Below are 13,598 nucleotides of genomic sequence, written 5' to 3' on the forward strand. Positions count from 1 at the left end.
CGGGGGCCCCATGAGTTGTCAGTCCGCCCCTGGCCTTGTACCATGTGACAAACTGTTACCAATCACAGCTCGCACAGTATTTCTCAATGGCTGCAAGAATGCAGCCAGAGAGAAGGACAAATTATTGCTTTTACAGCCTTTATGGGTACAGCAGACACATATCAGGAATATGAAATATTGGGTTTACATATTCTTTAAATGGTGCAAAAAATAAAATGTGGGTCCCTACAGAAGCCAAGCAACCTATGGCTTTGCCTTGGCCATGTGGCTTCTGCCCATTGTCTTACGAAGAGAGTATGCTGACACTTTTTTTTATTTTATTTTAATAATTATTTCACCTTTCTGATTCATGTTAAGGGTACATTTTAATTATACCTCCATTTTACCTGTAATCATCTGCCTTTGTAGACATACCTGTTTGCATCCTTTGATTTTGTCATTATTGTCTCTGTATTCCATCTGGAGATTCTCAGAGAATAAGGGGATGATGAGTGTCTCTCTTTCTACGAGTCACTTACTGTAAATCACTGGAGTGCTATTTAGTATGACGTAACTGATTAAATGTCCTTTGTAGAATCTAATGCTGGCATTATGCAAATGAATGATCAGCTTAATCATAAATAGCAGGATTTAAAAGCAGAATATTACAGTTTGATTTCTTTCTAAATGTGACAGACCCTGTGGAAATAGATAAAGCTGTAGTTATTAAAAAATAAACACACAACTAAACTATTTAAATAACTGCAAAAAACATTTCTACAGAATGTATATACAGACCATACATGCATTGGAAGGTAGCAATTTGAAGGCAGACATATTGGGGGGAGATTTACTAAAACTGGAGCACTCAGAAACTTCTTCAGTTTTTTCATTAAGCTTTGACAATAAAACCTGGAAGCTGATTGGCGTCTATGCACAGCTGCACCAGATTTGGCACTCTCCAGTTTTAGTAAATCAATCCCCAATATGCTATAAAATTCACCTGTGCCCCAACTATGACATTAAACTATTTACAAATTCCCAACAAAACATGAAAGAGCTTTAACACAAGCCATCAATGACCTCTCTAGTTGCTTTTAATGTGAAGTTATTCCTTCTCAAAGCTCCTTAAAGATCACAACATAGGCTCTCTAGGATTTGTTTTCAATTATTATCTAAGGGCTTGTTCACACCAGCAGTGTTTGGCTAGTTTGGACTGCATTGCCGAAGCAGTCCCAACACAAAAATATGACTTTAGTCCACACCCGCACAAAGAATTGCAGCACGTCAGAACACATTATACATACTTTGAGCATGTCCTGTTTTTGCCATGTACTGTGTGCTCTGGCCTAACGCCTTGCAGCACATAGAAGGAGAAAAACAAACACTGCAATGCATTTTAATGTAGCACTACCCCTTGGGAGTTGCTAGAAGATTTGGGTCCCCCTAAAGTCCTGCACAGCCTGGCATTACACATCTTCATAAAGCTTGCATCCAGGGTCAGAAATCAGTCCTTGAGATTTGGTTTTGTTGTTTTATTTAAGGGATTCGAACTGGGATAGGGTTAGGGGTGTACAGGATGCCCAAGGGTACTGATGAACTGAGGACAACTTTCTCAGCACAGTCTCTGTTGGAGAGCTAGCCAGTGTCTCCTTAGTGTACCACCAAAAACCTCAGATGAACTTCTCTTCACCCAGCAATCTGGAGGTATCTCTGAGCAGGGGATCCGATTCCTGTCACTTTAACTACCTGCCGACCGCAGATAGCCGAATGACGGCTGCACTGCGGCCAGCCAGTTCTGGGTGGACGTCATATGATGTCCTCCCAGAACGCGATCTCCGTGATCGCTGTGTCCTATGGACACAGCTGATCACGTGATGTGGTAAAAGGCCAATCACAGCGGCCTTTTACCACGTGATCAGCGGTGTCCAATGACACGCTGATCAGAGGGAAATGCAAGTGCCGGTTCTCGGCTGCACTTTCCTCACGCTGTCAGATCGTGAGGAAAGTACTGCCGAGAACCGGCAGTTGTCAGAGCGGGGATCGGCACCGATCATCAGGGCACTGATGATCAGTGCCCTAATGATCGGTGCCCAGCAGTGCCACCCGCAAGTTCTGCCCACCTGTGCCCAGCAGTGCGCCCACTAGCTCCGCCCACCTGTGCCCAGCAGTGCACCCACCTGTGCCACTCTGCAGTGCCACCTACCTGTGTCCAGAAGTGCCACCTACCTGTGCCCAGCAGTGCCACCCACCTGTGCCCACCCACCTGTGCCCACCAGTGCCACCCACCTGTGCCCACCCACCAGTGCCACCCACCAGTGCAGCCCAGCAGTGCTGCCAGTCAGTGCCACCAGTCAGTGCCCAGGGGTTGTGCCAGTCAGTGCCGCCAGTCAGTGCCCAGCAGTGATGCCAGTCAGTGCCCGTCTATCAGTACCCATCATCAGTGTCACCTATCAGTGCTGCCTATCAGTGCTGCATATTAGTGCCGCCTATCCGTGACACCTCATTAGTGCTGTCTATCAGTGCCGCCTATCCGTGCCACCTCATTAGTACTACCTATCAGTGCCCATCAGTGCCGCCTATCAGTGCCCATCAGTGCTGCCTCATCAACACACATCAGTGAAGGAGAAAAAATACCTGTTTGAAAAATTTTATAATAGAAACAAAGAAACTTTTTTTTTTCAAATTTTTTGCACTTTTTTTTATTTATAGCGAAAAAAGTAAAGCGCCCAGTGGCGATTAAATACCACCAAAAGAAAGCTCTATTTGTGAGAAAAAATGATCAAAATTTCATATGGGTACAATGTTGCATGACCGCACAATTGTCAATCAAAGTGCGGCAGCGCTGAAAGCTGAAAATTGGCCCGGTAACTAAGGGGGTATAAGTGCCTGGTAGGCAAGTGGTTAAGAGATGAACAGTCACTGGTAGGGAGCTAATCTGGTTTCCCACCAGAGTGCTCCTTTCCTATTCATCTAGGTGGTGCAGGTGTACTCATTCAGATCTTCTCCTGTACCGCTGGTGGGTTGGCGGCTGCTACCAGGCTTATCAGCTGGGCCACTCCTTCCCTGCCATACAGGTGGTCCTCTCTCAGGGGGCCAGTGAGCTCTGAGCTTTCCTCCTTTGCAGCTCTAAGCCTGCAGGTAGGCCCATCCCACTGGGCCTCCTTGCAGCCTCCGCATTGAGCCACACATCTTCCTCACTATCTTCCACCTTAGCTCCCCTGCAACGGAGCAGGCTCCAACACTTTTAAGGGTGTCCTAGCCCCTTGCCAAACCTTCTGTTGGGGATTGGCTAGGGTTCCTCAAGTGCAGCCAGCCACTCTCCAGATCCAGACCCACAGCCTCTAGGGCCTTTCTCCAAAGTTCTGGAGCAGGGGGATATTCCAGAGGGTCTGGCCTGCAGAGCTCCTGACTATGCTTTGACCTTCTGGCTATTACATCCAGGCTGTTACTCAGCCTTCCTTACTAACAATTAAACTCTAGGAATATTGCCCAGGTTCGTTCCCACTAGTTCAGAGGCATCCAGGTACACAACAACAGTCACTCTGAATGGCTCAATGAATAAGGTATCTTTTTGTAGTTTTATTTTAGGAAACTTGGATGGGGTGAAGGGTACAATGGGATACTCCAGAACTATGTATAAATAGGAAGGCACTTCACTATAGCTGAACTTTGAAAAACAAGTTCTTCTCCCAGACTCAGAATAAAATCCACTGCGAAAGATTAAAAGAACAGTTCTCCCACAACGACACTGAAAAGGGCTGACTATATGAATCTCTCAGGGTAGAAGCTACTCAGCCCAGGCTTAGCAAACAGTCTATCACAAACTAAAGGGGGCTGGTTGTTATGTACATCTCAGGAGAGGAGCTACGAATCCCAGCAATCCCAGCAATGCACAGTCCCAAGAGATGGAGCCAAAACAGTTAAGCCATGGATGAGACTCTATGAACTCTATTGGCTTCTTTAGTAAGGAACGGTACTCTGCTAAAAGGCATTAAATTCCCAGCATGTAAAAAGTGCTAGAGTGGATAACCAAACCTTCCTCATGCTCCTTCTTTTCTCAGGGACAGACTAGTGCAGTGTCATCAACAGCTGCAAATGCATTCTTGTCTTCGTATTCTTCAACATTTAATGCTATCTTAGCCCCACAAACTGGCAATGAGAAGTGATCCTTGCTATGGCGAGTGCTCTCGTAGTTCATTGATGTTCCTGGACTATTATTATTTATTATTATTATTATACAGTATTTATAAAGCGCCAATAGTTCGCTCAGCGCTGTACATTACAAAGGGAGACAGAACATGTGACAGAACAATACCAATACAATGCAAAACATGAGGGGATCGAGGGCCCTGCTCTTTCGAGCTTACAATCTAGGACTAAATTAATTGCCTGCCTATACTGGAGGTACAGGCAGACAGCTCTACTGAAAGTCTGCAGTCCAAAAGTCTGCAGGAGGCTGGCATTGCACCCACAATCTGCTGATTTGTGGGTGCAATGCTTTACAGCCTTCGAAGAAAAATTTTTTTAAAAGATGCATGCTTTACCACCAAAATTTTTGTAAAGGTGAGCTTAGCCTTTAAGGTGCAAAGAGATTTTTGCTATACTGTCTATGCAGTATGTATAATATTCCTTCCTTTTTAAGAGTGAAAAAATAAATACTTTTAATATTTTTTATTATAAAAACTGCAATAGATAAGTGTTTTATCAAATGACGCTGAGCAGAAATGTGTTAAAATTACTATCATGCAGTGTGTACCATATTTCTACACTTTAATGATAATTCAAATCTACCCTACTTTTTTGGACACTCCAAAGCTAGATGGGGATGTGGTTTAGCCATTGATGTCTAAAAGAAATTGTAGAATTATTGCGTATGCTGTATATGTTCACTGTAATTTTTATTTCTGAGTCAAAAATGCCTCGAATTTCCCTCTTCCAATCCAGCACTATAATTTAAACTTTATCTCTGACATAATACACTGTAATTTTTACTTCTGGATAAAAAAGTGGCTTGTCTCTTCCTCTTCAAATGCAGCCTACTAAAAAGGCTTACATGATGTGTAGCATGTCTCAGTAGAATTTGAGCTTTGTGTCTTTGACATAATCACATGTAGCACTACCCTTGAAGGAGCCGCTTGTTAATTTTGGGTTACCCGTTCTGCGCCTTGACTACAAAAACAACCTCAGCCCCTCCGACACACCTGGTTGAATAATTCACTATAAACACAATTAGCAACACTAGCATATAGGTGTCTGTTTATGACACAGAGAATAGCTGCGATTCAACGGATCTCAGCTATTCTCTGGTCATTCAAAGTTTATGACACTCAGGAGATCATGTCAGCCCTTCACTGGAGATCTGTGTTCTCCCTCCAGATTCTCCAGCCCAGAGCTGGACAATCGGAGGGACCGAAAACTAAGCAGAGACAATTTACCTCTGCTTAGTAAACTGATCTTTTACTGTAATCTCGCGAGATTATAGTAAAATCAGCCGTTTTCCACAGTTTGTAGACCGTTCTCCAGCGTTCCAGCGTTTGGAGATCGTTCTTCCTTCGTTCGGAGAACTGCTTCATAAACTGCATTCACAGGAGAACTGTGTTCTCCGAGAATGCCGGAGAACTGAGCAGCGATCTATTACCGCTGGTTCATAAACGGACACCATAGTACCTTTTACCTTACTGTAGTATATTGGCAATAGACGAACGCAGATCTGCTTAGTGGCAGACACTATACTCTATAATTAAGAACTTGCATAATTGACGATATTAAACAGAGTTTAAGCGGGGAAATTAAAGTGCAGCTTACTAAGCAAAGTAAAACTGCTCTCAGGTATTAAAGGTAAAACACGTATCTATATAATTAGCTCAATATCAATAGCAGAAAAATCAATATGTGAATATGTAAATAAGTAAATCAATGATCAGCAACACAACTGTACTCTAAACGTGTCTAAAGGATTAGCAGTTTCCTAGTGGCTTTAATTGCACTAAAAAAAAATGAGATAAATGGGGTACCCTTTTTAATGGCAACAAACTGGGTCCCAGGACAGTTACGGTTATAGGGCAGTCTTTAGTCCTAAATCTTTACTGGCTAATCGTTGGAACTTGTTGGCATGTGTTGTGGCTGTGAATAAGGCCTGGAGGCAGTATTAGGGCTAAAGAATAATGAAGTGGACAGTTCCTAAAGGCTCAGCCCCGAGCAGCAGTATGGATAGCAGCCAACAGGTCCTCTCACCAGGCCCAGTGAAACTGCAGCAGCTCCTGTCCATGGTGTAGCACGTCTGTAGCCCGACGGTAGCTCAGTCCTTGCTTTCTCTGATGGCTTTTGGGCAATGTGGTTCTCTCTCCACTCCCAGGTGCACGGAAAAGGGGACTCCAGTGGCTTGGTCCCTGACTCTGTTGGCGTTCCCCAGCAAAGAATTTGCTCTTTTCTGTCCCTGGCAGCACTGGCCCTCTTTCTCCCAGGCTCCAGGCTATCTCTCCCTCCTGGGCTGCAGGGTTTTGTGGGGGCTGCAGTTTGCTCCTTTAAGGTTAAATGCGGCTGCTTTCACCTGGGACTACATGTCCCATAGTCCTCTTTGGTTGGTCTCACCACTGCAACCAATGAGAGAGAAGGGGAGGAAGGAAACAGAGTGGGTGGTGAGAAGGGCAGTGCTCCTTGCTGTGAGGAAGGGGGGAGGAAAGGAGCCTGCAGCCATGATCTGTCTCCCTGTAATGCTGCCAGTCCGGTCCCTGTTAGACGTTGCTAATTGATTATTCCTAATATACCAGTGTTCTTCTTTTATGCATTAACTGGGATTGTATATCCCAAACCCATTATTCCTGTAGCCTACTCTTTTGAACAAGTCTAGGCATTATTATTCTATTCTGTTGAAATAGGTCTGAGTGTCAGTGGTGTTGGGAGGCTTGCAAGGTCAGGGCAACCACTGGGGATAAGTATTATCAAGCGGCCCCTGCGGGGGTAATGCTACATAAGCCTAAGGATAATATACCAGATAAGGATAATGTAATAAAAAATGTATTACACATACAAATTATGTGATGTCAGAATATGGTGTCGTTGATGCTGTCCTAGCAACCTATAATGGAGGGCCCTCTTCCCACCAAATGGTATGTAGTACACTTTGTTTGTATTGGTACATGTCCCACGTGTTAGTGCCCAGCTCCCCATGCCCTTTGTGTATCAATCCCTTGACTATTATCCATGAAATTGGAAAGAATTGATTTTCAAGATTCACCTCCCATGGGGTTTGTATTTAGGTTCGCAGTTTGCCAGTTTTAGAAAGAGTTTGAAGAGCATTCCCACAGATCAAACCCAGGCAGGTTTGCCTATTGCCACTGAGCACATAAAATGAAAGAAAATTGATTTTCATGCCTTCCAACTTTCAGAGGCAGGAAAGAGGGACACATATAGCACAAAGTATGCAGGCAGAAAACATGTTCATATCAAGCCCTCAGTAATGTTTTTCACCACGTCTTTCTTTTATTTTGGTATTTCGAAATAACTAGATAAAAGGTTTGATAGTTGAATAATATTTTTTGTGGAGATTTAAACATCAGTTCAAAGATGGATCAACCGAGGAAGAAAGAAGTATAGGGGGGGTTGGTTCCAAAAGAAGGAAGTCCCTCTAAATGGGAGACAGTTGGGGGCAATAGAGTTGATACTGTTTAAAAAAAGGCTTAAAGATTACATTTGCCCTTTTTTTCTAAATTAAATCTTACTCATGTACTAATATACCATTAGTGTACCTCTGTTGCAGAAAAGAAAAAGCTTTCTTTGTCTTTTAGGATAGGCATCACCTCAGCCTCCAGTGTCCTGTAGAAAAATCCTCTATTACCATCCTGGAATCTGGTATTTGGGACGGAATAAAACCATTGACCTCACTAGCACACACCGTGCACCTGCCCTCCCCCTACAGGAGATTACTCCCACCTGCCTCGCAGTTACATGCTTTTCCAATGCAAGTATTATCAGTGAGAATCTCCCTCTATACATTGCCATTGATTGTTTTACACCTTCTTCTTGCATAGATCGTTCATTTGGCAGAGTGTGCAGGAACTGAGCAATCACATAATAGCCTATGTGGAGCAGAGCTGTAGTATTGAAAACAGAAGTGTGTCCCTGAATGTCTGTAAAACTCACCATACTGCACAGAAAACATGCTTTGCCGTACATTTTTGAAACGCACTGCAAACATGCATCACACTGCAATGTCATTAAATGTTCATTGCACCCCAAGAGTGGTTAGCACACGTGCGTGTACTGTGTGAAAAATGCGTTGCAAGTGCACCAAAAAGCATGGCAAAAAATGTGCAAAAAGTTCTGGAGCTTCTTTGGGGTGTTTGTCATGTGCAGGGCAGCCCATTCAAGTGAATGGGCTGTCCTATGTATAATAGGAGGAGAAATGCTCAAAACTGCCCTCCAAAAAATGCGAGAATCCTACTATGCGAGTTCCCACTATGCGGAGATATGGACATGACTTGACAGCTGAGTGTCTCTGTTCATTCCCTCCTATGTCCTTTTATAAAGAAGGCCATATACTATGCAATCTGATTGTACAATCTCTGCACAATTTGCCTTAGATTTACCAAAACCATAGAATAGGAGGACCCACCTAAACAATCCATTCAATTTGTATCAAATCAGACAGGCCCTGGCATTACATAGCTGATGGTAGATCTAAAGGAGATTGTACAATCATATTGTATAGTGTATGGTCAGCTTAGGGGAAGAAGTAGGAAAGTGCATGGAAATAAAACAAGAGGCGGCATGGAAATGAGGGAGGTGTGATCTAGAGTGGTAATACATGCTCTATTCTGTGATGCACTAGGTCAGTACATGATGGGAAATGATCTACAGAAAGTGATGGAAGCAGAATTTTTTTTTTTATTAATTTAAAACTGAAATGTGAAAATTAAAAGCTGCCATGGACGAGGTACGTGAGAGATAAGCTCATTGGGAAGACTTGGGCAGAAAAGACATTAGAAAAGGCTTCCATTTATTATGAAAAGTGAAATTCTGCCTGGAAAGGTGAACTTAGCCTTTGTTATTCATGAATGTAGCTTCTGATTGCTTTTAACACATAATTGTTGATGTAGCTGGCACAGCAAGAGGACTTGAATGCATCTTAGCCCTGTCTGTATGTGGTTGTTTGTATGAACATGGGTATAATTAAAAGAATAATTAGCAGGAAACTCATTGGTTTTAACAGCTGCCATGTACTAGGTAATTGCAGTAATATACATTTCTATAAACTGCTATTTGCCATGAAAGAAAGTATTTCTGTGTAGGTTATTTGTTTTCTTCCTAATAACATGGTTCTAGCATATATAGTATGTGTTTAGGTTAGGTATGTGTTTATAGCAACCAGTTGTTAGTATTAAAAATAACTAGAATTACACAAAATTGGCTTGTGGAATTATATGGAATTGGTCTGTAGAGGGTTAGGAGGAGTAATATTTACAAATACGCAATACTGAAAAAATGGTATTTCAATGTTTTAAAAATACATTTTTCTTTAAAGTGGTGCAGTTACACTTGTGATATCCAATGAAAGAATTACACCGTTCCAGGTGAACAAGCCATCCACTTCATTTAGACTCCATTGTGGGTGCATGCCTCGGCTCGCCACCGCCACATCACTGAATTAAAAGGATCGGCTGCATACCACTGTAGAGCTGCTTAAACCGTTTATTCCATCACCGCTCCAGAAGAAGAAAGCACACAATGATAAGAAACAGGGAAGCTGCTGTTAACACATTTCAAACAATTGTGCTTATTCATAAAACCAGTTCTGAATAAGCACAATTATGTGTGAAACGCGTTAGCAGCTTCTTTGTGTCTTATAATTGTGTGCTGTCTTCATCTGGAGCAGTGATGGAATAAATGATTTCAGCAGCTCTACAGTGGTGTGCAGCTGATCCTTTTAATTCTACACTTGTGATATACTGTATCCAGCCCCAGCCCCCTCCCCTGCAAGTATTATACTTACCTTTCCCTAAACCAGGTATCTCCCACATAGCTGCTGTTCAGCTTATGGTTTTACCTGGGCACTACCCTCATACGACACTCTCCATTCAATCCTATGAAATGTTCATTATTTGCTTTCCATTCCTGCCTCCTGGTCCTGGGGATCACCTGGCTTCTCTGTCAGTCTGGGGCTATTGAAAGAGGCAGGGCTCTTCAGGACAGACATGCTGTGGAGGAGATTTATTAACTCCTTTTGCTCTTCTGAAAACGAACCCAAAAGTCAGGAGTGGAACTATAGGGGTCACAGGGTCACAACTGTAACCTGGGACCATGCTCTAGGGGGCCCGTGTGGCTCCCAAGTACACCTGGATAGGGGGGGGGGCGGTGGGGGCAGCATATAAAGGAACCGATCCTCTTCATTTTCCTCCTATAGCCACTGAAATCCGTTTCTCCTCCTCTTCTTCCCACAGCCATTCAGAAACTGCAGATGATCAGATATGGTGTCATAAAAGTTTCTTTTCTATAAGGAACCAATGTTTTTAAATATTCTAAAAAATGTTTAGATAACAAACATAGTAGGGCTTTCTCAAATTTGACTGTCAAAGTAAAAATACACTTTAACATTTTTTACTTGCTTTCCTTGTGGTTATTACCTATAGATCTTCTGAATTAAAGGTCCTTGCAGTGAAAGAATTGTTGTCCTTTGTGCAGGGCAAAGCCATCCTCAGAACAAATCATGTTTTCCTCCCTGTGGTAATTTCATAGAACCCAGGAGGTAGTCCTACCATTATTCTCAAAACAGAATTGGTCTCTCTGGATGTATATAAATGTATACTCTGATGCATCAAAAATAGCAGTCGCTTCAGGAAGTCAAACGCCTGTTCATTTTGTTTACAGACTCCAACAAAGGCCGAAAGGCATTGTCTGTTGGAATTGTATTGCATTTGTTACAGCCTATGCCTCAACAGGTAAGATTTGTCACCTGATGATCACAGCACATGATCTGTTCACCGTACATATTTCAGCTGAGAATGCTGGGGCTTTAGCTGAGCAGATATGCAGTGCATGTACCTTATATGCAGGATATGCAGGAGCTTCGACTCTTGTACCTCTCCCGTCAATATCAGGTCTTCAAGAGGACGTTTCTTAAAGCAGTAGTCCCTCCCTAGGTAACATCTTCCTCGTCTCTCTAGTCAACTTTCCTAGTGAATGATTTTGGAAAGCAACGTATTACCTGATCATTTGTTTTCTAGGAATCCTCCAGGAACGTGGAATTCCAGCCCTTATTATCTTTTCTTCTGTATATTTAAGAGTCTTGGTTAAGATAGCTCCTGGGAGGCATTCTAAAATTTCTAGTCTTATGTTTTTTTCTGCAGGTGGGCAAAGCCACCTCTCTAGTCAATCGCCCTGGTGTATTCCTATAAAAAGAAGTTATTAGGTAAAATCAAGTTTTTTTTTATTGGAGCTAAACTAAACATAAGGCAGGTAAAAAAACACCAATTAATCAACTCTGTGTAGAGTTCCTGTCCTACGTTGGAGTATCCCGAATTACACTTAGTGTTGTTTGCAGCTAAGCTGTAACCAGCTCTGGACTCTTTGGTTCTCAAAAGTGCAGTGTTGATTGCTGCTGCCTTTTTCTATTGAGGAGGTTCCAGTAATCAGTGTGGAAAGCACAATCACTGAGTTATGAATATGTGTCTGGTACAACAAATTGCTGAGTTCTTTGCATTTTTGAGATACAGACGTACCTCGGTTTACGAATTTAATTCATTCTGCGGGACTTTTCATATTGCAAAAAATTAATAAACTGAAACACGGTTTCCCATAGGAATGCATTGAAAACCAATTAATCCGTTCTGGAGGTCAGAAAAAAGTAAAAAAAGGTTTTATCTGTTCAAAACTCTTTATAAAGTGCACTTTAAAGGCATAAATACTGTACAGGGACATAATTAAAAATTAGTTTGTAAATGCATTGAAAACCAATGAATCCGTTCTGGAGGTCAGAAAAAAGTAAAAAAAAGTTTTATCTGTTCAAAACTCTTTATACAGTGCACTTTAAAGACATAAAGGGACATGATTACAAAACAAATTTGTAAATGCATTTAAAACCAATTAATCCATTGCGGAGGTCAGAAAAAAGTCAAAAAAAGTTTTATCTGTTCAAAACTCTTTATAAAGTGCACTTTAAAGGCATAGTACTCTACAGGGACATGATTAAAAAAAAATTTGTAAATGCATTGAAAACCAATTAAACCTTTTCGTATTGTGAAAAAAATTTGTAAACGGAGGCATTATTTTCAATGGATTTTCATTCGTAAACTGAAAATTACGTTAACCGAGGCTTTCGTAAACTGCAGTATGCCTGTATTACATGTTTGAGAACTTTTTTTCTTTCCCATGTGGGCATTCTGGAGAGGATGTTGATGTGGAATGGGTTTTTTTATTTTGGCCTTACCTTAGCAAGTGGCATGTGCTGGAGGCTGGGAGCTCCTCTGCTGGAGGGAGCAGGACTAAAGGTTGACTGCGTGGAAGGAGCATTTCACCCCTTCAGTCTCCTCTTCACCTCACCCCTTCAGTCTCCTCTCGCATTACTAACCTACTAAGTGACATATCGGCATGGATGTCACTCTACTTCCTCAAACTCAATCTTTCCAAAGCTGACCTCTTAGCATTCCCTCCAGCCTGTGCCACCTCCCCTGACTTCTCCATCAAGATCAATAACACAATCATCAGTCCCTCCCCTCATGCCAGGGTACTAGGTGTAATCCTCGACTCCCATCTGTCCTTTCAGCCCCAAATCCAATCACTATCAAAATCTTGTAGACTTCACCTCCACAAAATCTCCAAGATACGCCCATTCCTAACCTCGGAAACCACTAAGCAACTTATTCACTCCCTTGTTATATCTCGCCTTGACTATTGTAACTCCCTCCTCATTGGCCTACCTCATCGCAGGCTATCCCCACTACAGTCTATCATAAATGCTGCTGCCAGACTCATCCACCTTACTAACCGTTCTGTATCTGCCACCCCTCTCTGCCTATCCCTCCACTGGCTTCCAATTGCTCAACGGATAAAATTCAAAACACTACCAATAACGTATAAAGCCATTTATAACACTGCCCCAAATTACATCACCGATCTTGTCTCTAAATATCACCCAAACCGCACTCTCCGCTCCTCGCAAGACCTCCTACTCTCTAGCTCCCTTGTCTCCTCCTCCCATGCTTGTCTCCAGGTCTTCTCCAGAGCTTCCCCCATCCTCTGGAACTCTCTACCCCAATTTATCAGACTATCGCTTACTCTGCTCACTTTTAGGCGATCTCTGAAAACCTATCTCTTCAGGGAAGCCTTTCCTGCCCTCAGCTAATAATGGAATCTTCTACTCTTCCAACCAGTCCATCCCCCACAGTTACTACCTTTTGTAACACTAGCCCCTCCCTCCTAGATTGTAAGCTCCAAGGAGCAGGGCCCTCAAATCCCTCTTGTATTGAACTGTATTGTTGCTGTATTGTCTCCCGTTATATTGTAAAGCGCTGAGAAAACTGTTGGCGCTATATAAATCCTGTATTATAATAATAAGAGACCTTCTTATAGAAGAGAGACTTTTATGACGGCATATCTGATCATCTTTGGTCTCAGGACAC

Source organism: Staurois parvus, unplaced genomic scaffold (genome assembly GCF_062004578.1).
Source record: "Staurois parvus isolate SC_StPar_1 unplaced genomic scaffold, SC_StPar_1.0 ptg002753l, whole genome shotgun sequence".
In the NCBI taxonomy this organism is placed as follows: domain Eukaryota; kingdom Metazoa; phylum Chordata; class Amphibia; order Anura; family Ranidae; genus Staurois; species Staurois parvus.